Source organism: Schistocerca americana, unplaced genomic scaffold (genome assembly GCF_021461395.2).
Source record: "Schistocerca americana isolate TAMUIC-IGC-003095 unplaced genomic scaffold, iqSchAmer2.1 HiC_scaffold_179, whole genome shotgun sequence".
In the NCBI taxonomy this organism is placed as follows: domain Eukaryota; kingdom Metazoa; phylum Arthropoda; class Insecta; order Orthoptera; family Acrididae; genus Schistocerca; species Schistocerca americana.
In genome coordinates, this window is record NW_025725883.1 from 72501 (window position 1) to 80000 (window position 7500).

At 52.9% G+C, this 7500-nt stretch overlaps 1 non-coding gene across 1 annotated transcript in view; it reads left to right on the top strand.

The window, feature by feature from the left end:
* The first annotated feature begins 7066 nt into the window (after positions 1–7066).
* The window catches only part of LOC124572257, a 1910-nt gene continuing 1476 nt past the window's right edge, over positions 7067–7500 (top strand). The window contains exon 1 of the ribosomal RNA XR_006972009.1: positions 7067–7500. This exon is cut by the window's right edge and continues 1476 nt beyond it. This is a non-coding gene — a ribosomal RNA (small subunit ribosomal RNA).

Here is a 7500-nt window from a genome sequence, read left to right on the forward strand (position 1 = left end):
AAAATACGTGACTTTACTAGGCGCGGTCGACCCACGTGGCGCCGCGCCGTACGGGCCCAACTTGTTTGCCGGACGGGGCACTCGGGCGGCGCTGTCTGGGATCTGTTCCCGGCGCCGCCCTGCCCCTACCGGTCGACCATGGGTGTCTATAGTTCGATGTCGGGACTCGGAATCGTCTGTAGACGACTTAGGTACCGGGCGGGGTGTTGTACTCGGTAGAGCAGTTGCCACGCTGCGATCTGTTGAGACTCAGCCCTAGCTTGGGGGATTCGTCTTGTCGCGAGACGAGACCCCCAGGGGCTGGCCGCCAACAGGGGCACGTGTGGGCCGCTTTTTGCTTTTGCTTCTGTACGGCGTATCGGTCCGGCCGGGCGCGCCGCACCCAGGGCGCTGCATTGGGTGCGGCGGACGGCGGCGTATCGGTTGGCGGGCCCCTTGCCGCCTGCGCGGGCGCTGCGATGGGTGCCGCCTCCGTGCGCGCGGCGGGGGAGGCGGCGCCGGCCGGGCGCCTTGTGTTCCGCCGCGCTACAGCGTATCGCTTTGGCGACCGGCGCTGGGTGCCGCGATGGGTGCCGGACGGTCGATGTCGGCCCACCGGCCGGCGCGCCGCGCGGAGGCGGCGTCGGCGGGCGGGTGTCGGGCGGTGCCCGGCGGTCGACGGTACGTTTCCGCCGTCCCGTGGTAACATAGCGTCCACCGCAGTACGGTGACCTACAATACCCGTACACTATGGATGTGAAATAAAATATAATAACACATGATGCTCCGCAAGAAAATAGACTTGGGATAGGGTGTGTCGTTGGCAAGTCCCCGGGGCGGCTAGTGTGGGTGGTGATAAGTCCGTAGTGGGCGAGGTATGACGACGATGCCGCCATCTATGCGAATGTGACGCAACGACATTGACATCCAGCCCAGAAACGGCACCTCCATCTACAGGGATCCGACGGAACTACGCCAACCATGCCGGCAAAACAGTATCGCCATCTATGAAAATACGGCGAAACCACATGCAATACCTCCATCTATGCGAATCTGACAACACTACGTCCGCCATGTCGAGCGCACCACAAAACACAGCGCCATCTGTAGGTCTCCCGCGGCATGACGTCCTGCAACGACGATACCGCCATCTATGAGACGCCAAGCCGACCAAGACATCGATGGGCCCACAGTGCCCATCATTCGACCCCACCCACAAAGCCTGCGTCCTCTGTCGACCACAGCACCCCAACGCCAGCGCCTCTGCCGCACGAAATCGTGGACCGGCAATCACTCCACCTGCGCCCCACTCCAACCGCCCAACTCGCAACTCCAGCGGATGAACGGCGGACCTTTCCCGCAGTCGCAATGTGCAATCCACCCCTATAACATGCGTTTCATGAAGAGGTACGTCCAATATGCGACATTCCCGCTGTCCCTATACATGAGCTGCGAGCTGTACCAGTTACGAGCTAGAGACGCGATCGCGTTGCTCTCTGTACGAATGCCGATGCTGAGCGGTCAGCTAGGAGGCGCTCCATCCATGTCGGTACCGGTGAGCGTTGCACTCGCAGTCGCAAAAACGTACGGCAAGTATATTACTCGGAAGAGTCAATGACAGTCCACGCCCCCCTGCGTGGGAAGAGTCTTTCTAGGCCATGACCCACCGGAAGGGCGCAGCGTCCCCCACCCCAGACATGTGACGTCACACCATCGGTATTGACGACTAGACTGATTCCTTATAATCATTTGCCATACACCGGTGGAAGCTGCCGAGACGAGTAACTACATAGCGGGCTCGCCGTGTCACTAATGTACAGAGATACAACAGTTTCGACTGGAACCGGATTAAACGTATACACGGCGCTGATTAGTAATAGATAGAGCCATCAGAATACAGATAATGTATACAACTGTCCGTATACATGCTGAAAGACTCTGCTCACAATCACAACCACACGTCAGCCACACACCCTTATCACGCACTACTCTCTGCCTGTAACACGCACACAGACAATATGTAAGCACCAGCATGGAACAACACCCAGTGCATCCTCTCCGCCACATTAGACAATCCACACTGTCATAACCAGACTGGGAGGTCCACTCAGAAAACAGAATATCCCACCCACCCGACAACCACCATTGCTCAGCCAAGCCACCAACACCCACACATGTCCTACACAGGGGTGCACCCAACATCACAATACTGCCTCCTCTCACAGCACACAAACAATGGCAGGAATGAAAGACACAGGTCTGCCACAAGCATGGAATGAGAGCGCCGCCTGTCATGAGCCAAAGGTGCATCCTGACGTGGCAAATCAGATGATGCCGCAGGCATCCACTTACTATAATCACAATCAACAAACCGGCCGCCCCGCCCCCCATTAAACCTTTCCTTACAACAATGTGTACCTTAACCTAACCTATATCGTACCGTAACCTAACCTATATCGTACCGTAACCTAACCTATATCGTACCGTAACCTAACCTATATCGTACCGTAACCTAACCTATATCGTACCGTAACCTAACCTATATCGTACCGTAACCTAACCTATATCGTACCGTAACCTAACCTATATCGTACCGTAACCTAACCTATATCGTACCGTAACCTAACCTATATCGTACCGTAACCTAACCTATATCGTACCGTAACCTAACCTATATCGTACCGTAACCTAACCTATATCGTACCGTAACCTAACCTATATCGTACCGTAACCTAACCTATATCGTACCGTAACCTAACCTATATCGTACCGTAACCTAACCTATATCGTACCGTAACCTATCCTATGTCGTACCGTAACCTAACCTATGTCGTACCGTAACCTAACCTATGTCGTACCGTAACCTAACCTATATCGTACCGTAACCTAACCTATGTCGTACCGTAACCTAACCTATGTCGTACCGTAACCTAACCTATGTCGTACCGTAACCTAACCTATGTCGTACCGTAACCTAACCTATGTCGTACCGTAACCTAACCTATGTCGTACCGTAACCTAACCTATGTCGTACCGTAACCTAACCTATGTCGTACCGTAACCTAACCTATGTCGTACCGTAACCTAACCTATGTCGTACCGTAACCTAACCTATGTCGTACCGTAACCTAACCTATGTCGTACCGTAACCTAACCTATGTCGTACCGTAACCTAACCTATGTCGTACCGTAACCTAACCTATGTCGTACCGTAACCTAACCTATGTCGTACCGTAACCTAACCTATGTCGTACCGTAACCTAACCTATGTCGTACCGTAACCTAACCTATGTCGTACCGTAACCTAACCTATGTCGTACCGTAACCTAACCTATGTCGTACCGTAACCTAACCTATGTCGTACCGTAACCTAACCTATGTCGTACCGTAACCTAACCTATGTCGTACCTTAACCTAACCTATGTCGTACCTTAACCTAACCTATGTCGTACGTTAACCTAACCTATGTCGTACCTTAACCTAACCTATGTCGTACCTTAACCTAACCTGTATTGCGCCTTAACCTAACCTGTATTGCGCCTTAACCTAACCTGTATTGCGCCTTAACCTAACCTGTATTGCGCCTTAACCTAACCTGTATTGCGCCTTAACCTAACCTGTATTGCGCCTTAACCTAACCTGTATTGCGCCTTAACCTAACCTGTATTGCGCCTTAACCTAACCTGTATTGCGCCTTAACCTAACCTGTATTGCGCCTTAACCTAACCTGTATTGCGCCTTAACCTAACCTGTATTGCGCCTTAACCTAACCTGTATTGCGCCTTAACCTAACCTGTATTGCGCCTTAACCTAACCTGTATTGCGCCTTAACCTAACCTGTATTGCGCCTTAACCTAACCTGTATTGCGCCTTAACCTAACCTGTATTGCGCCTTAACCTAACCTGTATTGCGCCTTAACCTAACCTGTATTGCGCCTTAACCTAACCTGTATTGCGCCTTAACCTAACCTGTATTGCGCCTTAACCTAACCTGTATTGCGCCTTAACCTAACCTGTATTGCGCCTTAACCTAACCTGTATGGCGCCTTAACCTAACCTGTATGGCGCCTTAACGTAACCTGTATTGCGCCTTAACGTAACCTATATTGCGCCTTAACGTAACCTATATTGCGCCTTAACCTAACCTATATTGCGCCTTAACGTAACCTATATTGCGCCTTAACGTAACCTATATTGCGCCTTAACCTAACCTATATTGCGCCTTAACCTAACCTATATTGCGCCTTAACCTAACCTATATTGCGCCTTAACCTAACCTATATTGCGCCTTAACCTAACCTATATTGCGCCTTAACCTAACCTATATTGCGCCTTAACGTAACCTATATTGCGCCTTAACCTAACCTATATTGCGCCTTAACCTAACCTATATTGCGCCTTAACCTAACCTATATTGCGCCCTAACGTAACCTATATTGCGCCTTAACGTAACCTATATTGCGCCTTAACGTAACCTATATTGCGCCTTAACCTAACCTATATTGCGCCTTAACCTAACCTATATTGCGCCTTAACCTAACCTATATTGCGCCTTAACCTAACCTATATTGCGCCTTAACGTAACCTATATTGCGCCTTAACGTAACCTATATTGCGCCTTAACGTAACCTATATTGCGCCTTAACGTAACCTATATTGCGCCTTAACGTAACCTATATTGCGCCTTAACGTAACCTATATTGCGCCTTAACGTAACCTATATTGCGCCTTAACGTAACCTATATTGCGCCTTAACCTAACCTATATTGCGCCTTAACGTAACCTATATTGCGCCTTAATGTAACCTATATTGCGCCTTAATGTAACCTATATTGCGCCTTAATGTAACCTATATTGCGCCTTAATGTAACCTACGTTGCGCCTTAACGTAACCTACGTTGCGCCTTAACGTAACCTACGTTGCGCCTTAACGTAACCTACGTTGCGCCTTAACGTAACCTACGTTGCGCCTTAACGTAACCTACGTTGCGCCGTAACGTAACCTACGTTGCGCCGTAACGCAACCCACGTTGCGCCGTAACGTAACCCACGTTGCGCCGTAACGTAACACACGTTGGGCCTTAACCCAACACACGTTGGGCCTTAACCCAACACACGTTGGGCCTTAACCCAACACACGTTGGGCCTTAACCCAACACACGTTGGGCCTTAACCCAACACACGTTGGGCCTTAACCCAACACACGTTGGGCCTTAACCCAACACACGTTGGGCCTTAACCCAACACACGTTGGGCCTTAACCCAACACACGTTGGGCCTTAACCCAACACACGTTGGGCCTTAACCCAACACACGTTGGGCCTTAACCCAACACACGTTGGGCCTTAACCCAACACACGTTGGGCCTTAACCTGCTCTGTAATTGTCATACGACGCGTTAAATTAGTGTAGTGTTGCCTAACTGCAACCCCCGCAATATAGTTTGCTACTCGCACTGCCCGGTCCCCAGTGTATCGCGTTCATGTTAAACACCTTGCAGCTATACACTGTAATGTGGATGGCAGCAGGACGTACATGCTCAATGCCCTTTGCAGTTGTTCATTGGCATTTGCAGTTGTTCATTGGCATTTGCATGGCGAAGCACTTAGCCTACGCTGTGGTACGGCCTGTGTCAACTGTCCGCTGATGTTGTACGTCCAAATCACACACTGTACTGCACATTGGTCCTCATGTACTGAATGATACATCGTGGTACATGTGACCGTACAACGACTGCGCCAACAACGGCGAACCATGCGGTCCAAATGTTGTGCACTCAGCTACGTGTCGTCTCCCTATAAGAGCTGGATTGCAGTGTGGTATGCCCTGGATGGCGATCAGCATGAGCCGTCTGTTGATGTAGTGGCGCGTGTTGTCAGACGTAGTCGTCTCTTCTCACACACCGTGATAGCATGGTGCACTGCGTTCCACATCTGCGACATGCGACAGAGGCCGGTTGACAGTCGTTCGCGCAATGGACATCGCATACGTACGGGGGCCACCTTCCACGTGTTCGCGAAGCGTGCACATGTTGTTGCGTGTATGTGGGCAGACATAGTGTGTCGTGACACCTGACACAGGCATGCAACAATCGTTGAATTTGCAAATGGCGATGGACGCCTACGTTTGCTGGTGACGTTACGCAAATGAACAACTGGTAAACCGTTGTGGTGCGGTTGTTCTCGCTAGAGGTGAATCAGTGATGGCGACGATCGGTTGAGCTACCAACCGGTTGTTCCAGCGATACCCACCATGCCCACGAACGTGAATGGCATCTGGGTGTGAAGCGATACGCGGCGGTGGCTGGGTGGGACCGTCCCCGGCCGGTGAGGGGGGGCCTCCCGGCGTGCTGGCCGCGCGGTGCGTGGGCGCACGCGCTACAGCCGGCTGGTGGGGGCGGCCAGTGGCAGGCGCGCCGGCCGACGGAGGCGGCAGGCGGCGCAGCTGCGCGCCGGCGCACCCTGCACGCGGCGCCGTGCGGCCAAAGTAGGTCCTCGCGGGCCCGGTGCGAAGCGCGGTGGACATCTGCAGTGTGCTGGTCCGATTGAGGACTGTGTGCGCTGAGGATGCGCCGCCGCCCGGCGCTCGGCGCCGCGACGCCGTCTGCTGCTCGGTCGCCTCTGCGGTTCTCGCAGGTGGTTTGTATCGCAGCTGTGCGGACGTGTTGGCGCGTGCGCTGTGCTGGGAGAGTTCGCTTCGGCACCCAAGTGGGGCTTTTGTCCTTCTGTGGCGCTGGCGTTGGAGCTGCCGGTCACCGTAGGTGGCGCGTGTTGTCTCCCGCCGGCAATGCCACGACAGCACGCTCCCGGGCCTCTGTCGGCAGCGGCAAGCTCAGTTGGGAGCACGGGTGGTCGCACCTAAAGCGTCTACTCGCCAAACTCCGGGCGATTGCGCCTCTCTCGAACCCGACCAAGTACTTAGGACGGCGCTGCGCGCCGCCGGGACCTGAGAGGGTTTCGAGGTGTATGGTGCAGGGGAGCTCAGCCTCCTCCTGTTTGCAGAATAATTGAGCGGACGCTTGCGTGTTCGCGCGGGCCCCCGGGACACACTCCCGGGCGGCCGGCTGCTCAGCTCTAGTTGACGCAGCTCCCTGGTTGATCCTGCCAGTAGTCATATGCTTGTCTCAAAGATTAAGCCATGCATGTCTCAGTACAAGCCGCATTAAGGTGAAACCGCGAATGGCTCATTAAATCAGTTATGGTTCCTTAGATCGTACCCACGTTACTTGGATAACTGTGGTAATTCTAGAGCTAATACATGCAAACAGAGTCCCGACCAGAGATGGAAGGGACGCTTTTATTAGATCAAAACCAATCGGTCGGCTCGTCCGGTCCGTTTGCCTTGGTGACTCTGAATAACTTTGGGCTGATCGCACGGTCCTCGTACCGGCGACGCATCTTTCAAATGTCTGCCTTATCAACTGTCGATGGTAGGTTCTGCGCCTACCATGGTTGTAACGGGTAACGGGGAATCAGGGTTCGATTCCGGAGAGGGAGCCTGAGAAACGGCTACCACATCCAA